This window comes from Lethenteron reissneri, chromosome 12 (genome assembly GCF_015708825.2).
Source record: "Lethenteron reissneri isolate LAM-NWPU_2019-01 chromosome 12, ASM1570882v1, whole genome shotgun sequence".
In the NCBI taxonomy this organism is placed as follows: domain Eukaryota; kingdom Metazoa; phylum Chordata; class Hyperoartia; order Petromyzontiformes; family Petromyzontidae; genus Lethenteron; species Lethenteron reissneri.
Window position 1 is genome coordinate 12952747 of NC_083790.1, and position 25732 is coordinate 12978478.

Here is a 25732-nt window from a genome sequence, read left to right on the forward strand (position 1 = left end):
CACGCCCCCGTTAACCCACCCAAACCCCAGTTAACCCACCCACGCCCCCGTTAACCCACCCACGCCCCCGTTAACCCACCCAAACCCCAGTTAACCCACCCACGCCCCCATTAACCCACCCACGCCCCCGTTAACCCACCCACGCTCCCGTTAACCCGCCCACCCCCCCCCCCGTTAACCCACCCACTCTCCCGTTAACCCACCCACGCCCCCGTTAACCCACCCACGCCCACGTTAACCCACCCAAACCCCAGTTAACCCACCCACGCCCCCGTTAACCCACCCACGCCCCCGTTAACCCACCCACGCTCCCGTTAACCCGCCCACCCCCGTTAACCCACCCACGCCCCCGTTAACCCACCCACGCCCCCGTTAACCCACCCACGCCCACGTTAACCCACCCAAACCCCAGTTTAAAAAAAAAAAAACGTCCCCACTCTTGCGAAAGAAGTCCAGCCACTACGAAGCAGATGGCGCGTGTTTGTATATCTCTTGGTGAAGGCCCCCCCCCCGCCCCCCGCAGCAACAACCAGGGTGGCCGCTTGAGTCGCACCGCCAACCTCTGCAACGAGCGGCGAGCGCACTACCACCGCGCCGCGACGTCGCCCACGATGCTGGAAAGAGAGCTGGAGTTCCGTGGCCACACGTGCACGAAAGCAGCCTTCGCACTTTTGTTCCCCAGTCGCTTCCCATTGCGTGTTTAGAAACGTGGCCCGGGGTTTTATTTTTTGTTGTTGAGAAAGAGACGTCACTAACACGCGGCGGGCACTCACCTGGCGACATAATAAAGGCTGCTTCTAGAGTATCACCCGCACACGAATATCGTACACACGACTATCTCCATCCCGAACCGACCGCTGTAACTACGACGGCGACTGCTCCGCATTTGGCACCCGATGATAAAATACCAAATACCATCACTGCCAAGCAAGGAATCATCGACATACAGAGCGTGTACACAACCCGCATGTCAGTCATCGCACAGGGCTTGCACGGTGCACACACACGTGTGTGCACGTGTGCATAAGTTATTCCATTTATAATAATAAAAACAATCGATTCATAATAAAGGTTTTTGGGTTAGAGCGCGTAAGTATAAATGTGTCATTAACCCGCCACCACGCTAACAAGACGTGGCAAGATGGCCCGATGATGCTGGATGTAATTACCAACGAAACGTCAGACTCAAATTATGAATGTTGTGGGTTGACTTTCCAAGACACTGGTGCGCTTGAGTAGTAACTCATTAACATTACTAATAGGCTGTGTCAGGTGGTGGTGGGTTAATGACACATTTATACTTACGCGATCTAACCCAAAAAAACATTTATTTATGAAAAATATCGGTCACAAAAGCCTAGGCGTCAAACTGAACAACAATAGAGTTACACCAAAAGTTAGGAGCAGAAACGAAAGAGTAGCTGCACAAGAGGCGTAGTTTGCAAACTAGTTTAGTATTCAGCGGAGAGAACCGCTTCAGGTCAAAAGAAGTCAATCAAGCGTGCGGGATGATAAGATGAGCGGCACAGTTTCACGGCTGACAACAGCTGCACTTATATTCCCACGATAGAGCCGATAAACAAGCCGTGTCTGCACAAACACCCACACAACAAGCACAAAAGTGACCCTGCTTAACGATTCATATTACTATAATGTCCAAACGGTTGAAGAAAGTGTCATTTTAGAGTTGGCAAAATTCCACGCTATGTAATGCGAGTCCTGCTCCCCTTGAAAGTTAATCTAACAATAGTGAGGCACACCGGAGTAATTTTATCCTTGGAAAACGTCAGATAAATACGGAACATTAATCACAGTTCAGTCTATATGTAATCACGTAAAAAAATATTACGGAGGAATTTAGTTTGTTCACATTAAGCGTTCATAATTTAAAACGTTTGTTCTGCAGTGGAGCAGCAGCAGACTTCACTCAGCGACCCTATCAGATTGGAAATTATTTGCCAATATAAGGGCACATTTCTAGAAATCAATTAACAAAAATATGTTGTGATAGTCATATTCCTGTAACAAACTGCTCGAGACAACCAGCAATACACAGCCCGTAATACACTGGCGCTCCCAGCCTCTCTGTGTGTACACTAGGGCCCCCACTTGTCCGTATTCGACCCGGATTCGACCCGGGATTGATCCGCATTCGGCTTGGGTTTGACCTGGGTTTGACGTGGGTTTGATCCGGGTTCGACCCGAAATCAACCTGGGATCGACCCGGAATCACCCGGAGTCGACCTGGCTTTCACCCAGGCAGGTGGGAACCCTCGTGTGTGCAGCAGCAGCAGCAGCAGCAGCCAGGCGGTTGCCAGGACAGTCTGGGAAGTAGAAGTGACTTCTACCAAGATTTGAAAACATTGAACATTTTCTTTTACCAAAAAAAGGTCGCATTTCTAAAGAAATATATATGCATATTGCTTCAATTTATTGAGGACAAATTAAACAGTAACTGGACTTTTCTAATCTCCATTAAACTTCATGCGCTCTCTGTTCTGAACGTGATGCAGCGGTTGAATGGCACGGGAGGAACCGCCTAAGGCTGCAAACTGGAAGAGACGGATTCTATGTGGGTGAAAGGGTGAAAACAGAGAAACTTCACAAAGTCCCAGCCATGCTCAGGTTCACTTCTGCCTGGGATAATTTCCCCTGAATCGTGAAGCAGTTAAAATGTCACATTCTTAAGATGGTGGCGACATACTAATTGCTGCTGATGTTCCACAAATTGGTTCTCATTTTATTGACCCATGAGAGTTTTGATGGGTTGACTTGACCCCAAACCAAACGCAAGTAGAGGGTTGTGCCCCAGCACAACCCAGCTGGGTCGGCTGGTTGAAGTTTAATTTCGAACAATGATAAACACATGATGCAAGTATAAGGATGCAAGTGTAAGGAAAGAGATCAAGAGGAAGGCAGAAGAAGAGGTGGGGGCGAGATGTGGTGCAATGGAATATGGTGGCCCGAGGAGCGGAATGAGAGATGGCTGCCATGTAGGACAGGGCAGCGTGGAGAAGGTTGGCAAGGACAGTGGACCCCACGTGAGTGGGACACACGCGTGGAAGAAAAGAAACGTTCCTCCCTGTCCTCTAGAGGAAGAGTTGAACGAGCAGCACTCATCATTGTACTCCGTGCTGGGCAATGAAATGTCATTGCAAGAAGAAATGTTCACTGCATTCACAAGAGAGAGCAGAGCTTGATAATAACACTCATCATAATAATTTGTAATTGTAACGTGCCACGCGGTATTCGCTCGCTCTCAGGAGAGGTTGACTCCGAAGCGCGAGGAGGAACCAGACGAGCGGGAGAGGAAGCAGCCGAGCGGTGAGCCGACGCTATCAACAATTGCCCGGGCTCTGCAATCCTCTACATTTGTCCTTCTCAGCTGAATGTTTTAAATCGTACAAAGTCAGCACTGCTAAGTGTTACCCATCGCCTCATTAAACCGATCTTGCCTCTCCCTGGTGGAGCAACCCTTCACGTCACAACGAGCCTCACCGCTTTGTATGTCATCGGCACAGCTGAGCGAGCCATGCATGGCTAATTCGTTCATTTGAATGTTACTTTTACTAAGAATGTTTTTTCAAAGTAATTTGTCCATGCCAAGTTGTATCTAAAGTGATTTACTCTGTTCAATGTTATTTATATTCGCGCACTGTTTTCGATTTCTTCTGTAAAACTGTTGTCTTTACTATAAGTTCTATTTCCCTTATTGTTGTTCCATGTTTTTTATCCTATTCCTTTGGGTATTTTGGTGGCCTGGGTCACTCTCGCTAATGAAACTCTATCCTCGCTCTCCTGTAAACTAAACCAATTACTTGCAGATAGCGGTCTCTTGAGATCTCACCTGGTTCTAAGAAATTACATTTGAAACATGAACCAAGTAATTGCTCCAAGCAATGACGGAGCCAGGATTTTCATGTAGGGGGAACAACCCCTCCAGCAATGTAAAATGATAGAAGTTGTTAGTAAGTAAGGACTTGTACCTTGCTTTTTATTCGACGCGTGTGCGGTGATGGCGCAGCCATCGATCGAGGGTCGAATTCGAACCGTGTGTGATCGGCATCGCGCTCGCTGAAGGTGTTTGCCTTCAGGGAAGTCGTGGACTGTATACGCAACGGTGCACAATTTTGTGAGTCACTTATTACTGCTTTGCCGTTACTTATTGCCAATTATGGACTCAGACTATTGTCCTATCATCTCATAGAGTCCCTGGCACGTAAAAATATGGTACGCAGTGTGACTCACCAAGCTGCTTTTCCAGCGACGCAAAGAGCGAGTGGCTCAGCCACTGGCTCAGCTCGCAAAACTCAAAACACGGCCCTTCGTCTGTGGAGTTCATTTTCAAAACGGAGCCCACTCTTAGTTATCGAATGCTTCTTATTCCACTTCCATATGGCTAATGTAGATGTGGAGCAAAACAACTATAATTTCAAATTCAGTTGGTTAAGCCAGACAACCATGTCAGGAACAGCGGAGTGTGTTGCCGTGATGTCTCCTCTTATTTGTAGATCGGGCATTGCATCATTATATGTTGTACGATCTGTTCTGGACGATTAGTCACACAATGAAGAGTAGTTAATTTTCCATTTGTGCATCAGGCATCTGCATCTACTGCCATGGTTTGGCCGGATACGATTTAGGGTGGACCACGAGCTTCATGGAAGATGAAATCCAGGGATCTTCTACGTTGGGCCTTTCACAAAGTATTGAATGCTGCTGTGCGATAATTGGCAATAAAATACATTAATATAGCAACTACCGTGTTTGGTCTTCCTCGGCGCACTGCAGCGACTAATTCAAAAGGAAGGAAGCGATGGTGAGGCGTGGCGGCACAGCTCATCAGGTTCCTCCAGTATAAATAATTATTCTGATCCTCAACCAAATTGGCCACTGTGTCCTCTTGACCACGACCCCCAAAATAGTACACGCAGCAACACCATTGCAGGGCCCTAATGGACCCTCGAGTTCTCGCGGGGGCCTGCGCTCCGCTTTCGATCGTTACTCTCGGGGACCGCGAGGCCGCCACAGCTCCACGTGGATGCGCGACGAATGTGGGCCGCACACGCGGCAGTCAGGGGACACCGCGGGCACGGTCACAGTCTCATCCGCACCACGTGTGCACTCCGCCTTCGCTTTCGTCTCCCGCGTGTAATTATTCCCAATCTCCCAGCGTAACAGGAGGCGTTAAGCAGAGGAGACAACCGTTATAAATGCGCTACGTAAAGGCAATATCCATTCGACAAAAGCACAATAGCTCACAACCCCCGTACACGGCTAACAAATGGTGACAGCATAGCAAGAGAATGAATAGGAATTTTTGAAGATGGGCATTCATCAACCACGTGACACTTGCCTGCGTATCCCTTACACAAAGGCTCCCATACATTTCGTAAAGATTTCCCCAGAAACAAAATATCAAGGGCGGTGAAAACATTCAGAACAATGCATAAGTGTACACTGTAAAACATCAAACTCAATATTTAATTTTCAACATGAATCAAAACGTTTGCATGAAGCCAAAGTGAGTGTAGAGTGGCGATCTTCTTCCACGTTACTATGGCAAGGGGCCTACTGTTGAGTGGAATCGTGGCCCTGAACAGCGGCAAAGTATTGCTGCCGGTTCTGCACGTTTTTCCTGCCGGCCTTTCTGATTTCATCCAATCGCTAAACAACCCACACACATAATGCCAACTGGTATTGGCCAAAACTCACACAAGTGTAAATACAAACACGAGTATACATAGATATACCAGTGTATAGCAGTGTACATTTACTGTGCAGTGTATATAACAACTCACCCGCAAAATACTCAATGAGGATCACATGCAGAGCCGACATTGGCAGTAACTTCTTGAATAAAGGGCTCGAGACTGGCGAGGCTTTCCTTATGTAAACAGGCAGAAAAATAACAACGCAGTAATAATAAGGTGAATGAGACCACACCGGTGTCACGCATGATCAACGTGGGGCACTGCCGTGCAGCGGGCACGCTAACGAGGCCGCGAGCCGGGGGCCGCCACGCGTGACGGGAAACCACCGCGCTGGACGGACGGCCGGGGAATTCTCTCTCGAACAAGGCCCGTCAAGACACCGCACGCGCAGACGCGCGCACACACAAGTTAATTAATGAGCCATGGTCAAATGTCAGTACAAACACTGTCTATGAACAAACTTGTTGTATTTAATTTTAATTACAAGTGACATCACCTCCATACGGGGTGGGGAAAAAAGCAAGCCACTTGCCATTAATTCCCGTTATTGCACAAATCAAGGAAGGCTCTGTCGGGAGATTATGCGGAGGGCACCAGTGATGTGCAGGATTGATTCGGTGTGACATGTTATATCCCTCGCCTGGTATGCAGGAGGTCATGGCTTTGATCCCAACCCTGATGCCTGTATATTTTGAGTTTGCATGTCCCTCTCCCCAAGGTCGCGTAGATTTTTCTCCGGGCCCTCCGGCTTTTTCCTCCACATTTAGAAACATGCGTTTAGAGTATTTGTCTGAGATCACTTCGGCGTGCCTCGAAAGTTGCTGTGAATAGGAAGAAAATTGCGTGCGTTTTGCTCATGACCCAAAAACGAGTGGAGTGGCACTTCCCTCCGGGTCCCCCCCCCCCGCCCCTTCATCGCCCCAATGAGCTGCCAGGCCTTTGGGCAGGAGATGGCCCTCCTTCACCGCCTCCAGTGAGTCATAAAGCCAGAGGTTCTCAACCTCGCTGGGTACTGTGTAGGCCTTGTTGAATGTTTTATCGTCCGAGCAAACCCCCCCTCCCCCCCCTTTGCCTGACCCAACAAGGTTCTGAGAAATAAATGTACGACTAATTGACGTCAATATGTTAACCAATTGTCCATTTCGTGAGGTATTCTAACTAGCTAGTTACTGCAAGCGAATAAAAAACACAACGGACGCTCCGCATGCGTGACGTAATTTGTTCATGATCGCTGGTTACCCTCAGAAGTCACATCGTTTACAATGAATCCTTTTATAAAGGTCTTTCATATCGTTCTAGGTTGCCATATGCATTATTTTATATTGGCCGATTCATACATGATTATTCACCAATGACTCATGTATGATATCACTCCACACATTTATAGAGCACCTCACGTACCCCCAGGGCTCAGCGTACCCCCGGTTGAGAACCACTGATATAAAGCAACTGGCACCGTAACAGTGTCTGCAGTACACCTACGCAGACATCCGATTGATACTAACAGTTAGATGATATCTCAAGGGCTCACCATTCAATTCTGACACCAAACGTATATGATACAACTACAGTATTTAATACACCCATATACAACAAGGGCGCATGTGTTAAAGAGACAGTCCTTGCCTTAAACATCTGGAAAATCACCATCATTCATTCAAGCAAGCCCAGCTACCTCTACTGATGAGACACGATGTCAAAACCAGTGTGGAGTTGTCTTTTACAGAATTAATGCCGCTCACGATATTCACTCCCAGAAGGCCGTGGGGTGCAGGAAACATCTTTTTATGTAGAGAGATATATGAAGGGGACGTAGTCTGCATATCAAGTTTGATTTTACATTCTTCACAAGGATGAGAATGACTATTAAGGTCCTTGCAATAAATTGCAATAAGATTCAACGCATACCGGGACCAGATCTCGGTGCAAATCAATTCCTGCCGCCCGAACGCAGACGCCGATTCCCAGGCTGTTTGTGTAGAATGCAGACAGCTGGCGACCCCACAGCAACCCCATCGTTAATATTTTTAGGAAAACATAGCGGGCAACAACAAAAAAAGCATATCAAATCTGACATCTGTGGAACAGACATCGGTGTTGCGAGAGTCATTTTCACAGAAATCCCGCAATCCAATTAGCGATTACAGTGGAACCCAGACAATCGTCTGCAGCACGGCTCTCTGCACAGCTCCAGGTGAGCCATGCTACCGAACCCTGCGATCGGCAGGACATGCGCATGCTGGGCATTCCAGGTACCCCTACACATTCCCAGCAGGGTCAGCACGCACCAGCGCAGTGTGCAGATGTCCACAATTGCTGCGCATCCCCTAAAAGCGCTTGAGCCAAAGTGCACCCGGTATGGCACAAGCGCCGTGGTGACTTCACCGCCAATTTAGTGGCGAACGGCAGTTTGCTGTTGCCGTTTTCTTTAAATCTGCGGTTGATGTTGTTGAACAGCGCGGTAAAATAACATCTGGGGTCGGTACCATGATCGCCTACCAGCGAATCTTTCACACTTTACGAGGCCTCAAGAGTGTACCTAGCCTGGCACCGATGTTGCGGCGATGTCGCCATTACTTGGTGCGGAATGGTGACTGCTGTTGTATAGCAGCTGAACGCATGGATTTTGGCTTTGGCCAAATAGTCATGCTTATTTGCGCGCATGTTCACACATCTGCAATGCGTGTGTGTGTGTGTGTACTAAGCCTCAAATGAGTGCCGGATTCGAGGAGACAAAGGCGGCTCGACGTGGTGTTGGCAACCCACCCCTTCAGGTGCCGTGCCGGCCCTTACACGTTCTCACTAACAGAACTTGGTCTAACAGTCTGTGAAAGGCTATATGAAGAATCTTTTGAGAATGTGCATGGATGTCCGTATCGGCCAGGAGTGGTACAAGTCAGCCACCCCCTCGTGTGGCATGCCGGCCTTCATACGTGCTCGCTAACAGCACTTGCACCAACAATCTTTTAAGGCTCTATGACGGATCTTTGTCTTTGCATGTCCACATGTGCCTTCTAAAATGTAACCCAAATTCAATCTGTAAATTGAGAAAAACCCATTACAACAAATGCAGCCCAAAAATCCATACGTTTCAAATGTGCAGCCTTATGCATTATAATGCATGGTCCAGATGTCTAATGACCCCCCCCCCCCCCCCCCATTAACTGACCCCTAACATTTTTACACCTTTTACATATTAATTTCTGTTTTTAATAAAAACCTTACTTTAAAAATACGTGAAGTTGTATGAGAATTAAATGGGGGTCAAAAGCCATCTGGACCACCCTATACAAAAAACATATGAATACTTCTTGAAGAATTGCATTGTGGTCCACTTGTCCAGGTCACCATTTTGGCCTGGCAAGCAGTGTCTATGAGCAGCTTATCTTCGTTCATCTTCAGTGAGAAGAGATTAAACCCAGTACCATGCAGTGCGTGCGTGTGTGTATAATAGTATGTGCATATTTAGGATAAAATAATTGAGGGATTATGAATTGAAACAGTTTTCCGTCACTCAACTGGATGATGATAACTGGTGAATACGAATACAGTTCTCGAGCAAAGACGAGCCAAGTCAATTAAACTCGAGTCACACTAACGCAAGGGATTATTCGGCGAATGTGTGCCGCGAGTGTGAGAATGCTGTGCCAAGAGGCGTTATGTCGCGTGACAGCGCGGGTACAGCCCCTGTGCATTATGGGGCTCTCGGTTGCCCTTTGGGGTCAGGTAACTTCTTAAGGCTCTGCTACTAAATGAACAAATATGCCATTCACGGCGCGGCAAAGAAAGGGGGCTCAAGTCAACAGGAATAATTTAAACGACGCCTCACCCGCGCCGAACAACGGGCGCACGGGGCCCTCAGACGCGTCTACGAATGTGGGTCACGCGCACGGTGAATTACTGCTCCGCCGCCTTACAGACTCGCACAGAGCGGGTGCGAAACAGCTGAACATTTGAGAATGGTGGATCAAACGGCCGCAACTGTTGCCAGGGATGGGGGGAGAATGCACATTGCGTGTGGCGAACAGGAACGTATCCAAGGCGATGGAATAACCCTTCGGTTTTGCTTAACTCTGGAATGTCTCTGCACTTCCAAATGGCATTTGTATTGGCAGACAGCCAAGACGAGAAGGCGCTTCACGCAGCTCCCGGCGACAGTGCGCCGCGGAACGGTTGTATGGCGATGTATTCGTCGCGGAATAAATTCACCCTCCCGACAGAGGAAGGGGGAGAAAAAGTAATGAGAAAGAGTCAAATGAAACAAAACAATCCTTTGTTTATTGTAAACAAACTCTTGCAAAGTAATCGCACTGGAGACGTTGAAGAGGATTTTTTTATATATATATTTTTTAAGCAAACTTTTCAAAGCTACACAGGCTCCCCACAGCAAAGTTGATTATCTCTGGTCATACCCAAGCTGTCAGTTTAATTTCAGTTTTCAGTTTCATTTATTTGGTATAGCCAAGTGAGCCATTCGGCTCTTGAATCGGGTGCAACCGCAACAAACAAAAAACTAAAACTTGAACAAGAAAACATCTTCAAGTGACTACGTGCACACAGAAAATCCAGGAAAAAACAGCAAAAATATTCCATGTCTGTGTGCCAGATCACAGAGAATTCGGAGTTTGTGAGAGTCAATGAGTCCCAGTGGATGGCGGAGCTGATTGCTGCAGCAGCTCCATTTGGCAAAGGCCTTGGTGCCAAGCGCTGCCAGGGAAGCAAATTATAAAGAGAAATCAAGGACCATGAAAGTAAAAACAAACACGGCGGAACTATGCAGCTCGCAAGCACTCACATCGGGCTGCCGGAAGGTATTAAACTCAAGCGATTGTCAAGTATAAACTGCAAGCTCCAAAAAAAACAAGAGCCGACATTTGCCTGGACCACACATTCAGCCACAACTCAAATGCTCTGCAGAGAAGCTCTGGCGAGTATTTTGGGGCAGGAGTGGGTTGCAGGGTCCCAAGAATGACGACGACGATACGTACGGCGACTTAACCCGAAGCTTGGGCTATACGAGGTTTGAGACGATACAAGAACCCACTGCTGAACAAGTCGTCATTAGCGGGATGGTACCAATGGAAGACACGCACCGCTCTGCGTCCTTGACTCAGTTGTGCGTGACAATCCGGCGTGCGGGGGAACTTCAGAGAATGAAAAGTGAAACTCGGCAATAAAATAATAGGGGGCAGCGGAGTGAAACGAACGGTCAACATAATTACTCCCACAAAGTCGTTAAGGAATTTTTTTTAAATCAAGCACCACGCGTGCATCTCCACAGAAGCGGCCGACACCACCCGATTACGCGTGGTGTCAAGAGATTTGCTTTTTCCCTTTGGTCGTCAACAAAGATGTCTTTTTGCAGTTAATCACCGCCAACCTTGGCCCAGTTCAAAGCAGAGGTCAACGAAGCATTCCTAAGCTGTACGAGCGTATGACAAAGACTGCCTCATTCCAGATTTGAAGTTTTCATAACTGCAAGGATCCATACTCTTGGTTCTTTCTGTAAAGTCACGTAGGTAAACAAAATAAATAAATAAAAATACATTTTTGAAGATACTAAATAAATAACTATATTGCGTCACGACGTTTCGATTGCAACATAAGCAATCATCATCAGGTGTGACAAACACGGCAAGAAATTTCACTTCAGTAAAAAAATGTCTTGCTGTCGTTGTCACACCTGATGATGATTGCTTGTGTTGCAATCGAAACGTCGTGATATTTTTAATTTTTATTATGTTTTATTTTCTTTACCTACGTGACTTTACGGAAAGAACCAAGAGTAAAGACTGCCTCGTTTGCCATGCTGTGCATCATCGCCAGGGCGAGCTGGACGCCACGTATCCCCGTCGCAGCCGTAACGCAAGTCCACGGAGCAGAGAGAGGCTCACGTCACGGTACGGACAAGGTGCTCCTCTCGCCAACGACGCACGACGACTTGAGATCCTCGTCATCAGCAGTGACCAATCCGCTGCCAAATGAAGGCCCCTCCCCCCTCTTCCCCATCCTACAATGTAGCAAAAATCCACCTGGCACCTGAACGCGGGCAGATTTCATTGATCCACCTCCTTGATGGACGCACGTTCCATTCCTTGGCTGCCGCTGTCAATCGGCGCTGACCACCAGCCATCGTCCCCTCTCGCGACGAGAGCTGCCCACGCACACTCGCGTCTATTAACCGTCAATATGAAGTCAGGAGCTCTCTATTCAATGTGTGCCTTCTTATTCTGTCTCTCAGTGCGGTTCCCAACGCACATCTCGCCCCCCTGCACACTTTTCCACACTTTTCAGTTGTTAGTCATGACCATTATTTCTGATTTTGAGTTAATAACTCACGATTGCTCTGTGTTAGAGACAACTTCAACGGTAATTACACATCAATTGTGCGGATAATGCACAGGAGTACTGTGTATATATATATATATACAGCAGATATTAAATAAACAACAAAGTGCTGTGGGATTTTCTATATTCGGTAAAGATGCCTTCTTTTTGCGCGTGCCTCTAAAATGACGTCGCGCAGCAATGCGAAGAGCGAGGGCCGCAGTAATCGCGGCAAGGCCACCCCCTTCCCCTACTCCGCAACAGACAAATCGCGAGCCGAGACACGCGAGCCCTTTTTATAAGATCGCTGCAGCGATGGGAAAGAGCATCTCACATTCTGACAAGGTGCTACCCGCGCGTATTGGGAGCGTTGGGAGCGTTGGGAGACATGTGGCTGGGTTTACGGCAGAGCGGCAGGGCAAAAAGCGTTGCCGATCGTTGAGCAAAGCACCTGGCCCAAGTTGCCACGGTCGCCAGCCGCTGCGTCCAAAAAATGTTGGGGGGGGCCCTGGACATGGCAGCGTGCTCTAAACCACCGGCCGTCGCGTCCTCGCGGAGGCGATTGTACGGTTGGGTGCGTACGGCGCGAAACAAGTTCAACATACATACATAGCGATGCACAATGCACCGAGGCTAACGTGGGGACCCCCCCCCACACACACACACTTGCCCGGCGTGGGCTTGCGCTCATCTCCGTGGGCAGTTCCCCCCCCCCCCCCCCCCGAGTCTCTATAAATCGTGAGCCTGCCTGCGAGCTTATATTAGGCTTTAGAATTGCGTTAGTTCGTTATTTACTGACTTGCCTTTAGCTCTGTGCAGTGCCTTGTGACCTCCGGGTGAAACGGGCTTTATAAGTGTAAATTATAATGAAAAAAACACCCACACTGTTGACTTCCCCACACAGTAAGTTGCACTGTGCTTCATTTTTTTTAGAAAGCTCAGAGACAGGGGTTGAGCCACGCTTTGATGGGGAGGTTGGGGGGGGGGAGTTTGAACCCGGCTCTCAGCCTTACGTCTGAGAGCCGGGCAATCATTCCCAGTGCCACCACCCAGATGCAAATTACAAAGATCGCCGAGCCTAATCCTCTATACAAATCAGTTGCGCTGCTAAATCTAAAACAACACAATCCAACGCGCCCAATGTGCGTCTCTCGAGCCACGCTGGGTTTGCACTGGAGAGTGAAGGGGGGAGGAAGGCGGAGGAGACGAGGATGCAGGAGGAGAGCGCTGCCTGGCATCATCTTGCACGAAGGCAGTTGTCCCACGCTCTCCTCGCACCCCCTGCCCCCCTGGACCCCCCCCCCCCCTCGCTATGAATATCACACGCTTGAATAATTCGTTCCACTCCGGACTGGATAAAGTCAATTTTACAAGTCGAACATCGGAATAAACTACGCAAAATTTATGAATAAAAAATATTCCCAGCAAAGATAATGACAACTTGTGCTAATTTACATTCGTGTTTTTATATTGACGAGACAAACCTTACTAGTTTAAAAACACATTTACATCTACGCAACCTAACAAAATAACTTTATTATGAATATGTTTTCATGAAATTACCTCATCTTTGCCTCGATGTTTATGGGTATGATTGTTTTAGTATGTGTGTAGGTCTAATAAAACCCATGTTATTCAAGTACAAACGTGCGACTTGATACTGCTACGCAATTTCATTACAACATGGACACCACGAACCATTTCCCAGTACAAAATTCTACGAATGCACAAACTAGAAGAATGGAACGCCTCAAAATCAGGAATTTTATCTGCGATTTGCTTCACAGCGGGTTCATCGGGAGTCAATTCACAGACAACATCTGTGGATAACAGAAACCCAAAAAGTTTGTCCACAGCATCTCCAAAGACTAAAAAAGACTTCTACCGCATGTCCAAAGCACCACACTTGCCGTGCATTACGATGTCATTGTACTTGGGGCTACCATCTACTCTCATATAGCTCCACATTTCTTACTTTCCCAAACGTTTGCCAAGATAGTATGATGTCCCCCCTTACATCTGCATCTTTTTTAAATTCACAATATGTGGCTCGCTCTACGACCGAGCAAGAGGTCTTCTCACGATTCACGATACGGCACAACCGGTAGGTGGCACAGAAGTTGGCACACTACGCCGTGAATCTGGCGACGTCCAACATCTGCGGCGACTCAACACCGAAGCATGGTTAACTCACCCCTGTAGCCAACACGATGTGGACATGCATTCTCATCCAGCATTCTCATCCAGCATCCTGCAGTGGCTTAACAAAAGGTCGTGAATTACTATCAAGATTAATACGGTACTTGTATCGGATGTTCCACACTCAGGTCAGGCAGTGAATTGTTATGAACAGGCCAAGTGCGGCGTTGGCGGTCAATGGATCACAAGCTTTCGGATGCGCTTCTGCGGCCGTCTGGAAAGCTCTTCCTTCCGATATTAGGAAGCCACTGGAGAGCTCTGCACTTTGAAATCTACGTAGAAAACTAATTTCTTCAAAACTGCTTTTTTTGAGCTTAGTTTGTCGTCGTCGTCCCCCCCCCCCGCATCTCCGATTAGCACGGTTGGCGATGCATGGCGTAAAAGTTCAACATACACACGTACATCTCTCAGTCGGACGCACTGGCCACTGCTACACACGACCGTGTTCCCCGCAAGCTCTGCAGAACAAACACCTCAATGACGGCCAAGAGACACAAGCTCCTTTCATCATTAGTTTGGCACAAAATTACGGCTGCGAGCAATTGAGTTAACATATGGCACAATGCCTCACACACGCCCTCTGTTAAGACGCTGCATTTGCGGACGAGGTTTTGAAACTTGGCACCGATTAAATTCTGTTAATTAAAGCAGAAAAAAAACTCCTCATAAGTAATTGTGGGGCTGTTTCTCAATTAGAACTGGTATTGCACGTCTGGTCTAACGTTGTGTCAGTTGGCACCACACATTCACGTTGAGAAGTAAATGCGCCCCTGAGTAGGATTACCACGCTTTAGCGCCTTTAAAGGAATACACCGACGTGGTTTATGTACCAAGTTAAGACCCGACTGTGTTTACCCGACTGTATTTACCCCACTGTGTTTATCCCACTGTGTTTTACCAAAGCTCAGCAATGGTAAACGTGCAGAGAGAGGCGCAGCCCTGGAATTACTTGCTCATGCCGCTGCTGGCGGAAGGGCCTCCACTCAAGGTGTGCCTGTTGAGAGCCCTGGCCTACTCTGCCCCGCTGGCTAGACCGTTTTGGAAGTGGTCGGTGTACTCGCACACTTTACCCCACCACACACAACTTTCTTATGGACTGCGGGTGGACCCATTTACGCTGCTCGACGGACAGAGCCGCTGATATTTAAGATCTCGCCCCTTTGTTTCAACCGCCAATACCAGGAGATCGAGCCCAAGCGGCGACCTCCGGGTCGCAAGTCCAGCGCGCTCACCGTCACTCTGCGGCAGATCCTTGCCGACTACGGACAGCAGATGGTAGGGGTCATGTTTTCACCCCAAATCTGCTTGTAAACATGCCTATTCCATATGCGAGTGATTCCAATCAATGGTACCATACTGCATACCAGATCAACTTCAAAACTCAACTCTGCAATCAAATGTGTTTCGTATACTCACGAATATTACAACCACAGTGCTGTAAATTACAATATAACTTACTAATTCTTTGTCCACCCACTGCTGGATACAGGCCTCTCAACACCCAACATTGGTCGCTCATGGAGAATATTGACAGATGAAGGGTGACCCAAAACTGGTTCAGATAACAATGCTAGCCATGGCCGATAATCAAATTACATTAGCACAAACAAACCACTGCCAAGCTGTTCCCCAAAACCACAAGCCATGATATAAGTAGGTGCGATATTTGCAGCATAACGGAATAATTACGTGGAGTAAATATCCAATGATAACTGAGAGGGGGCTCGGGGGGTGAGGGAGGGAGGAGAGAAAGGCAAGTCCACAACTCAACACAGTCCTCACAACAACCTGAGGAAATGCAGAACTAAACAAGTCACGACTCCTACTCAACCCAACACGTCACCACGGTTCAACGCATGGACACGTCTTTAAAGCCGTAGAACTTGTGTATTATATAAACATGTCAAGGGGGTGGTGAGTGGTGGTTTGCGGCTGGTAGGACAGTAGCCGTCCCATCTCTCTAACAGTTCTCAAAGTTCCGTTGGTTCTACGCTACCGCAAGTACTCGCCTGCCTTTGGCAAATCCTGTTCAGTTACTGTGCTCACTGTGAACACTCCTAGCCATGCAAATTCCAAGTTGTTTTTGCCATTCCAGGCAAGATAAGACAAATGCCTACGAACGTGCACGAGGCACGGGCCCTGTGTGCGCGCGTACGGGACACATCGGTGTGGGTGTACGGCGACGGGCAGGCAAAGGTTGCGTGTATCGTCCTCCACCCTGTTCAGGGTTGTTGCTCAGCTGCGTTGTCGAGCCAAACTGCGTGCACATCAGTTAGCGGCAGTATAAACCCAAGTGTCGCAGTGGATCATCTACACACCAGACACTCGGGAGAACGCGGGTAATAAGACGGAGGGATAATACAAGTCGTAACTTGCACAGTTGAAATCGTAAGTGGCAGTATATGGGCTGAAATTATTTAATGGGGCACTCCATTAAGCCCTCAATTAATCGAGCCATCATTGTATAAATGCACTTTATCCGAGCGATTGTGCGGAATGCAGCCAAGTAAATTAAAACTGCACCCTCCAGTCCAGTACTATAGTCCACACTGTGTGCCCCTGCTGATGTCGATATAAACGATGACGCTGTGCATGCACAGACAAGTGTGTGACGTTACGGCGTGGCGTGCGATGGGAGTGTTGTCTGTCAAGCGGGGAGCGGTGGTGCAGCAGTTAACGCGCCGCGCGACGAACCCAGACACCCGAGTTCGAGTCCCGCTCATGGCCACCAACACCAGTGGTGATTATATCTGAGCCGGTCGTGGGCTTCCTTTAGGTTGACTCAGCCTGAAATGAGTACCTGGTGCGGAGTGTAAAAACATCGCCACTGGGGAGACAAAGGTGGTCGGGCGTGGTGCTGGCCGACATTCATTAGGTGCTCGCTAACAGCACTTGCCCCACCAGTCTGTTAAGGCGACACGGGGATCTTTGTCTATCCTAAGCAGACCCTGCGCTTTTATAACTCCCTCATTGTGGGTAATTTTCGGGCGATTTTTCAAAGTGGGACAGTGAAAGCCGGCACACAGCGGCCTACTCTTGCACACAACGTCACGGGATCTTTAACGTCCACTCTGAAAGCAGACCGTGCGTATTATTTTCGTTTACCATCAATAGCGCTTTCAAAACTCACCATTCGAGATGCAACTTTCTGGATACGTTAACGGGGCACATTTTCCAATCTAAAATGCGCGTAAAATTACAACCCCAAAGTAGTGAATTTCATAATAAAACACAACAATTGTCATCTTCACTAACGCACAATGAGCGTCACTATAAGCGTGTAGAGGACGCCCGTCTCCGTGTGTGTGTAATCCGATCTCTGCAAATCTGAAAAGCCGCGTGAGCCCGGACGCTAAGCGGGGTTGCCAGTAAGTAGGGAGGACTCCTCCACAATACGCGCGCAAGCAGCCAACGCGCCCTTGGTCGTCGTGCCGTGTTGGCGACTGAGCACTCAGCGGACATTTGGTTTTGAATGAGGAACTGGAACTGGCCGCGATTGGGTAGACAACACGTTGTTGGTTTAAAACTTGGCTTTCGCGACCGATATTATCAATCATAGAGATTGTGGGTTAGATCACGTAAATTTAAATGCGTCGTTAACCCCCCCCCCCACCAATTAGTATTGTTTGTCAGGTAAACAAAGCATGCCGATTAGTTACTAGTTCGGCACACCGGTTTGGGTGTTGGAGAGTAAACCCACAGAAACATTTACAAGTCGGGGACCGTGACGTTTCGCCGGCAATTAAGTTTGTTTGTTGAATTTAATTTCGGCCAAAACAATGTCAACCAATAAATCCCACTGGAAACACTCGACCTGAGCCACACTCCCATCCAGTGGCGGGTTAAGCTAGTGCGGGGCCTGTAGCATATGTTAAGGGCCCTAAATAAAAAAAAACACAAATATTAAAACACAAATTGTTAACTTGCAAAGTAATTGCATTTTTGCATTTGCTATACAGCCAGATAATACTACAAATCGCTAACATTAAACACCGAGTCTATCATCAAAGTTGAAGGCGGTATAGTACTATAGTAATAGAGCAAGTGCAGAATCACTGAACCGGAATTGATAGCTTGAAAGCATTTAACGCGGGACCCTTAGCATACTTCGCTACTTTTGCTACTCGGATAATCCGGCACGGCTCCCATCCACCCAGACAGCCAGCAAACACAGGCTTCTCCTCCCCCCCCCCTGCATTGTTAAAACACCCCCACCACCTTGCATTGTTAAAACACCCCCACCACCTTGCATTGTTAAAACACCCCCACCACCTTGCATTGTTAAAACACCCCCACCACCTTGCATTGTTAAAACACCCCCACCACCTTGCATTGTTAAAACACCCCCACCACCTTGCATTGTTAAAACACCCCCACCACCTTGCATTGTTAAAACACCCCCACCACCTTGCATTGTTAAAACACCCCCACCACCTTGCATTGTTACCGCATCAACAGCCCCACACACACACAAATCCACGACGCCCCTTCCACGCAGCCCAAACACCACCGACCTCAAGCCAACTTCGACGCTGTACGGCAGCAGCTGCTATGGTTTACATTTACAAAAAAATACCAACACGTACGTTTGAATTAAAGGCAGCGTGTCTATATAGTTGGCTAGCTAAACATACCTACTTGGTAATGGGTGTTTTTTTTGTTTGTTTGTTACGATGAAAGCAAACGATTCACAGATGTCCGTCACACGCCAACACATCGGTGTGGGTTGCTGTGCGTGGAAAGCGAGGCCCCACGTCGTCACGATGAACGCGTCCCAACAACTCCCATCCTCCACGCCGACTCGCCCCCCCCCCTTCTGCTCTCCGCCCCGGGGCAACGCCGAGAAGGGCCCCCCCCCCCCAAGTTGAATGGTCGCCGTGGAGCAGCAGCAGCAGCAAGGGGCTGCTGCTTCCACATTCACTCGAGCCGAGTAACCCGCAGCGTCCTAACACGTGGACACCTCCACCCCTAACTCGCCATCACAGACACCACCACAGACGCACCACCACAGACACCACCACAGATACATCACCACAGACACCACCACCACAGATACATCACCACAGACACCACCACCACAGACACACCATCGCAGACACCACCACAGACACACCACCACAGACACCACCACCACAGACACCACCACCACAGACACCACCACCACAGACACCACCACCACAGACACCACCACCACAGACACACCACCACAGATACATCACCACAGACACCACCACCACAGATACATCACCACAGACACCACCACCGCAGACACACCACCGCAGACACCACCACAGACACCACCACAGACACCACCACAGACAACACCACAGACACATCACCGCAGATACACCACCGCAGACACACCACCGCAGACACCACCACCACAGACACCACCACCGCAGACACACCACCGCAGACACCACCACCACAGACACCACCACCACAGACACACCACCACAGACACCACCACCACAGACACCACCACCACAGACACACCATCGCAGACACACCATCGCAGACACCACCACAGACACACCACCACAGACACACCACCACAGACACCACCACCACAGACGCACCACCACAGACACCACCACCACAGACACACCACCACAGACACCACCACCACAGACGCACCACCACAGACACACCACCACAGACACACCACCACAGATACACCACCACAGACGCACCACCACAGACACCACCACCACAGACACACCACCACAGATACACCACCACCACAGACGCACCACCACAGACACACCACCACAGATACACCACCACAGACACACCACCGCAGACACACCACCGCAGACACCACCACCACAGACACCACCACCACAGACACACCATCGCAGACACCACCACCACAGACGCACCACCACAGACACACCACCACAGATACACCACCGCAGACACACCACCGCAGACACCACCACCACAGACACCACCACCACAGACACACCATCGCAGACACCACCACCACAGACACACCACCACAGACACACCACCACAGATACACCACCGCAGACACACCACCGCAGACACCACCACCACAGACACCACCACCACAGACACCACCACCACAGACACCACCACCACAGACACCACCACCACAGACACCACCACCACAGACACCACCACCACAGACACACCACCACAGACACCACCACCACAGACACCACCACCACAGACACCACCACCACAGACACCACCACCACAGACACCACCACCACAGACACCACCACCACAGACACACCACCACAGGCGCCATCGTGTTGCTCACTGGCTCAGTGGCTTGGCGGTTGATTCAACGCCACAATCGGACAACTGTCGCAGCGATTGTTGTTGTTGTTGTTCTCAACCACAACACAAGCGACGCGTGTCGGCAATGTTCATCGCCGGAGCTTCAGGTCGCTTCGTCGTCGTTCGATGCCGCGGGGCGAGGGCCGCGCGGATCGCGGCTCCGCGCAGCGAGACGACATCACGAGACCGCGGCAGCGGAGAGGCGGAGACACACGCCGAGACACACGGAGACAGACACACGGAGACAGACACGGAGAGAGACACGGAGACAGACGCGGAGTTCACAGATACAGACACACGGAGATAGACACACAGAGACAGACGCGGAGTTCACAGACCAACTCCCGCCCAACAAAGCAAACTCCCATTCGCCACGAGGCGACAACGTGTAGAAGACCCCTTGAGAGAGAGCGGGAGGGAGGGAGGGAGCCTCCCGTGCTTACCTTTGACGCGGTGGTGGTGAATGGATGAGCGGCGAATGAAGAAACGAACAGCAGAGAGACCCCTGGCAAAATCCTCTGCGGTGGTGATGGTTGTGGCGGTGGTGGTGGTAGTGGTGGTGGTTGTGGCGGTGGTGGTGGTAGTAGAGGTGGTGGTTGTGGTAGTAGAGGTGGTGGTTGTGGTAGTGGTGGTGGTAGTAGAGGTGGTGGTTGTGGTGGTGGTTGTGGTAGTGGAGGTGGTGGCTGGGGAGCTTTGCGAGTTGGAGCTGCGCCGTTTGCGAAGTGGATCGCGAACTTTGAAAGTGGAGGTTGTGGCGGGTGGGGGGGGGTTGTGTGGGGGAGTTGTGTGTGGGGGGGAGTTGTGTGTGGGGGGGGGTTGTGTGGGGGGGGTGGGGTTGTGGGTGGGGGGGTTGTGTGGGGAGGGGTTGTGGGGGGTCCACGCGCGGGGCCAGGGGGAGGGGGGCTCGCAGCCACCGCGGGGGGGAGGGCGGATGAGGCAGCGAGGAATGTCCCGGCCGACACTCGCCAGCCAATCGAAAAGCGCTTGCAACTTTACATCAGCTGACCCCCCCCCCCACCAGCTCCTAGAAATCCTCCGTATCCCTTCCCCCATCCATCCCGTTTGAGCCAAATCCCAAAAGCTCCCCCTCCTCCTTACCCCAACAACCCCCACAGAGTCCCACATCGTGTCTCCCCCCACCACCACCACCGCTCTCACAACAGCGACAGATCGTGCTGTGTCACGCCGAGCCACAAGGATGTGTCTGTGTGTATATCTGCGTCTGTGCGCGTGTGTCTTTGTGTGTGTCTGTGTGTGTCTGTGCGTGTGTCTGTGCGTGTGTCTGTGCGCGTCTGTGTGTGTGTCTGTGCGTGTGTCTGTGCGTTTGTGTGTCTGTGCGCGTCTGTGTGTCTGTGCGTGTGTGTGTGTGTCTGTCCGTGCGTAAAAACTACGTGGCCGGGAGTCAGAGCCTTTCCCTGTACACCTTTGGGTGCGACAGGGATGTCCTCTGGCTCCCACATTATTTAACATCTATTTTGACCGCGTAGTTCGTGAAGCCTTCAATAGCTGTACTGGGGGAATTTCCATTTGGTGCAGATATAATGGGACGCTGATCGACGCCTGGGTGCGATCAAGGGATGGCTTCCTATTGGTCAACCATGTTGTGTATGCCGATGATTTGGTAATAGCTGCTCATTCAGAAGAGGAGTTGGAGACGCTGCTGCTGAGACTGGAGCGTGCCACTAAGAGGTGGGGCCTTACCATCAGCCCCACCAAAACTAAGCACCTGCCTGGGTATCAACTCCCAATCGGTGATGGGACAGTAGTGGAGAGATTGGAGATTTTCCTATACCTGGGCAGTGTGCTTATGACCGGCTCCAGTTTAACAACAGAGGTCTCACTCCGAATCAGTCGAGCGGCAATATCTTTTCATCGGTTGCGTAACGCTGTGTGGAAGCTACCTGGTCTGTCGCTCCGCACGAAGCTTCAGGTCTTCTCGGCCACAGTCATTCCCTCCCTTCTCTACGCTTGCGAAACGTGGACCCCCCTAATGGAGCATCTTCGCCGGTTGGAAACATTTAGGCTGGCCTGCCTACGATCCATCCTGGGTTTAACCAGGCTGGATTGTGTGAGGAGCTCACAAATCCTTGAAAGATCTGGGCAAAGTCCCATCGGTGAGCTCCTCCGGCAGGCAAGGCTGTATTGGCTGGGTCATGTAGCCCGCATGCCCAGCCACCGTATGCCTAAACAGCTTTTGTTCGGCCGGATCGAGGGGGCTAAACGGGCGCGGCACGGGCTAGAGAAGAGATGGAGTGATGTGGTACAGGAGGACGTGGAGCTGAGTGGACTTGCCGATGACTGGTACCAGCGGTGTCATGATCGGCCTCAGTGGAGGAGGCTCGTGAAGGACGCTACTGGGCAGTTGGAGGAAATTGCTCTCCAACAACAACGGAGGGCGGAGGAGCGACGCTCACAACAACGAGCGGAGCGCCGGGTGGCTAAAGCACAGCAAGTTGGTACAGTAGGGGGCACAGGTGGTGCATCAGCCAGTCATCTCTTTCATCTCGGTCAGTCGACCCGTGGCACCTGGGTCTGCTCCGTGACCTGCCAGCGGGCGTTCGACACTTCACGTGGCCTCAAGGTGCACTTGGCCTGGCACAAGCGTCGTGGTGACGTCACCGCCACTTAGTGGCGAATGGCGGTTGTTGTTGTGTCTGTGTGGGGAGCGGTAGTGTAGCGGGTAGCGCTACGCTGCGCTATGAACCCGGCGACCCGAGTTCGATTCCCACTCACGGCCAACACCAGTGAAGATTATCTGAACCGGTCATGGGCCTCCCCTAGGTCGACTCAGCCTCAAATGAGTACCTGGTACGATGTGTAACAACATCGCCACTGGGAAGGCAAAGGCGGCCGGGCGTGGTGCTGGCCAGCCACTCCCTCGTGTGCCGTGCCGGCTTTCATAGATGCTGCTCGCTAACAGCACTTGCCCCTACAGTCTGTTCAGGCTACACGGGGTCTCTTTGTGGTTGTGTCTGTGACTCACGGCGACCGTCCGGATGCCAGCCGGATGCCCACCGCCCACGTGTGGGCACCGAGATCACAGAGAGAGCCGCGCGTGACGACAACGCGCGCCCTTTGTTCAGCGAGTCACGTGGTGGTCACGTGGCACGCTGCTGAACTGCGAGCACAGAGAGAGAACCCCGGCGAATGAACGGAGCACCGCAATCCTGCACCGCAATTGTTGCGTCACGATTATTATTTAGTCCCCACACGCTTAACGAGGTCGGGACACAGTTTCCTATGAAGGCCGTCTTTTAAAAAGTTTTTTTTTTTCAAATAACGTTTTTATTCACAATTGGCGCGCCTGAGACACGTGGCGCCTGCTTCTTGAGCGAGGCGATTCGAGAGTTGAGGGACCGCGGCGTTATTGACCGACACAAAAATATATAAATAATAAGGCGTCCGTACAAAATGTTAATTGCTGTAAAGTAGCGAATGAATAGATTAATTGATACAGGCATGCATTGTCACCGGATCTGAGTAGATGTGCAACATTTTGATTGGACAACAGGAAGTAGATGAAATTTTGATGACAAGATTTGACCACGACAAACATAGGAGTCGGGTTCAGCAAAACCGTTAAACAAGGCATCTCACGTCAACAGCCACGTGCTGGCATTGCACTTGCCTCACGCATCTACCTGGGGGGACACTGGCCCGTGATGTGACGGCGTGAGCGCACACTCAGCTCCACATCACCCAGCGGTCACCGGTTCGATCTCCAGGCGAGTGCAGCTGAGACACAAAGGGAGTTCTGAAATCGACCCCACCCCCACTCTGTCCACCCAGCAGAGGAACAATGGATTCACCAGTCGATTGGTGAGCTAGAGTGTGGGCTACTTGCCACCTCTTACAATACGTCTATTAGCCAGGTTGGAAGAGTAGGCCAAGTACCATCTAGAGCTCCAACTAGTGGAAACACTTCCATGGAGCAGTGGTGTTAGCGGGCAATTGCAGGGCTGCGCCTTAGGACTCCTCCGAATGTGCTCATGCACACAAAATAGTGATGCATTTATCACGCGCCTACCCACGTTCCTTTTCCTGAATGTATTCGGGTAATTCCATGCCTGTGGTGACAAAATGATGAATAGCAGGGACTCTAATGCGTTTTCCAAAGAAACAGCGACTTCCTGCTTGAGAATTGAAGAAGAAAAAACGTAGTTTTTTTTTAATTCTCCATTTCCAACAAACTCTTTTGACAGCCACCTTGGGCTGCCTCATGACGCGCGTGCTGCCTGCCCCATCATCATCATCGTCATGGGCACCCAGCGGCAGGAGGGTTACCACCACCCTTTCCGGTCACACACGGACATGCCGCCGGCGGCGGCGGGACTCGCGGCGTCTGTTCGAGTGGCAGCGATTGATTTGTACCGAGATCTGGTCACCGTTGATGTGTTGAGCTTCATTACCATTCACTGCAAGGTTCTTGATACACCAGAGATCGGCAACCTGTGGCTCATTAAGCACGGTTTCGTCACGTCATTTATTAAAAACCATCTCGCATTGACTCTTTAAATATTGAGGGGGGGGGGTGTTTACCGAATTCGAAAAAAAATGTTCCTTCTTCGTTGTTTTGGTTTTGCCGACCCCTGCGATAGGCCCAGGCTGACCGAGACATCTGTCCCCGGGCTGGTCTGCAGTGCGAGAAGGTGGCGGCCCTAAGTGCCACAGTCTCACTTTGAGATGAACCGCCACGCAGAGGCGTGCAGAGTCGCATGTACAACAGCTGTTGGCATTATCCAGACCACCAGCTCAACAATAACTGAATGTGTAACCATTTTGTCGTTTCCACCAATGACTCAAAAGTATCGATTAAATGTGGCGGCCCCAGCAACGGGCAGCGGTGAAACAAGGACACAACTGGATGTCAGTTTACATCTCATTAGGACTCTTCAGTACGCCACAGTTGTCAACGTTCGCTGCTGCCACGTGTCTCTGGGAACCCCGCGCATGGAGAGGGCTGTTACCTTGACACTACGGGGCACTTGCCGAAAGGCAACACCGAATTCAAATCTGCGACTGAGGAGAAACTCGTGAGGGAATCTGCGATCGGATTTCTCCCCCCTCCCCTTCTCCCGGGCACGCATGAAAGGCTGCCCCCCCCAACCCCCGCTGTGCCTCCTTTGTGCCGCCGATTCACACAGGGCCGAGGCAGCCATGCGAGGCCAATTCATGGAATGTCA

The 25732-nt window shown here is 50.3% G+C and overlaps 1 protein-coding gene across 6 annotated transcripts in view; it reads right to left on the reverse strand.

Moving 5' to 3' along the window:
• The window catches only part of LOC133341919 (ras GTPase-activating protein nGAP-like), a 625061-nt gene that overhangs the window by 341149 nt on the left and 258180 nt on the right, over positions 1 to 25732 (reverse strand). For 3 of the 6 annotated variants that reach the window (XM_061550755.1, XM_061550756.1, XM_061550754.1), the window contains exon 1: positions 20993 to 21299. The exons of the other annotated variants lie outside the window; for them this stretch is intronic. The gene's annotated coding sequence lies outside the window, so the exon portion shown is untranslated. Of the gene's footprint in view, positions 1 to 20992; positions 21300 to 25732 lie in introns of those variants that run through there. 6 annotated transcript variants of the gene reach the window in all.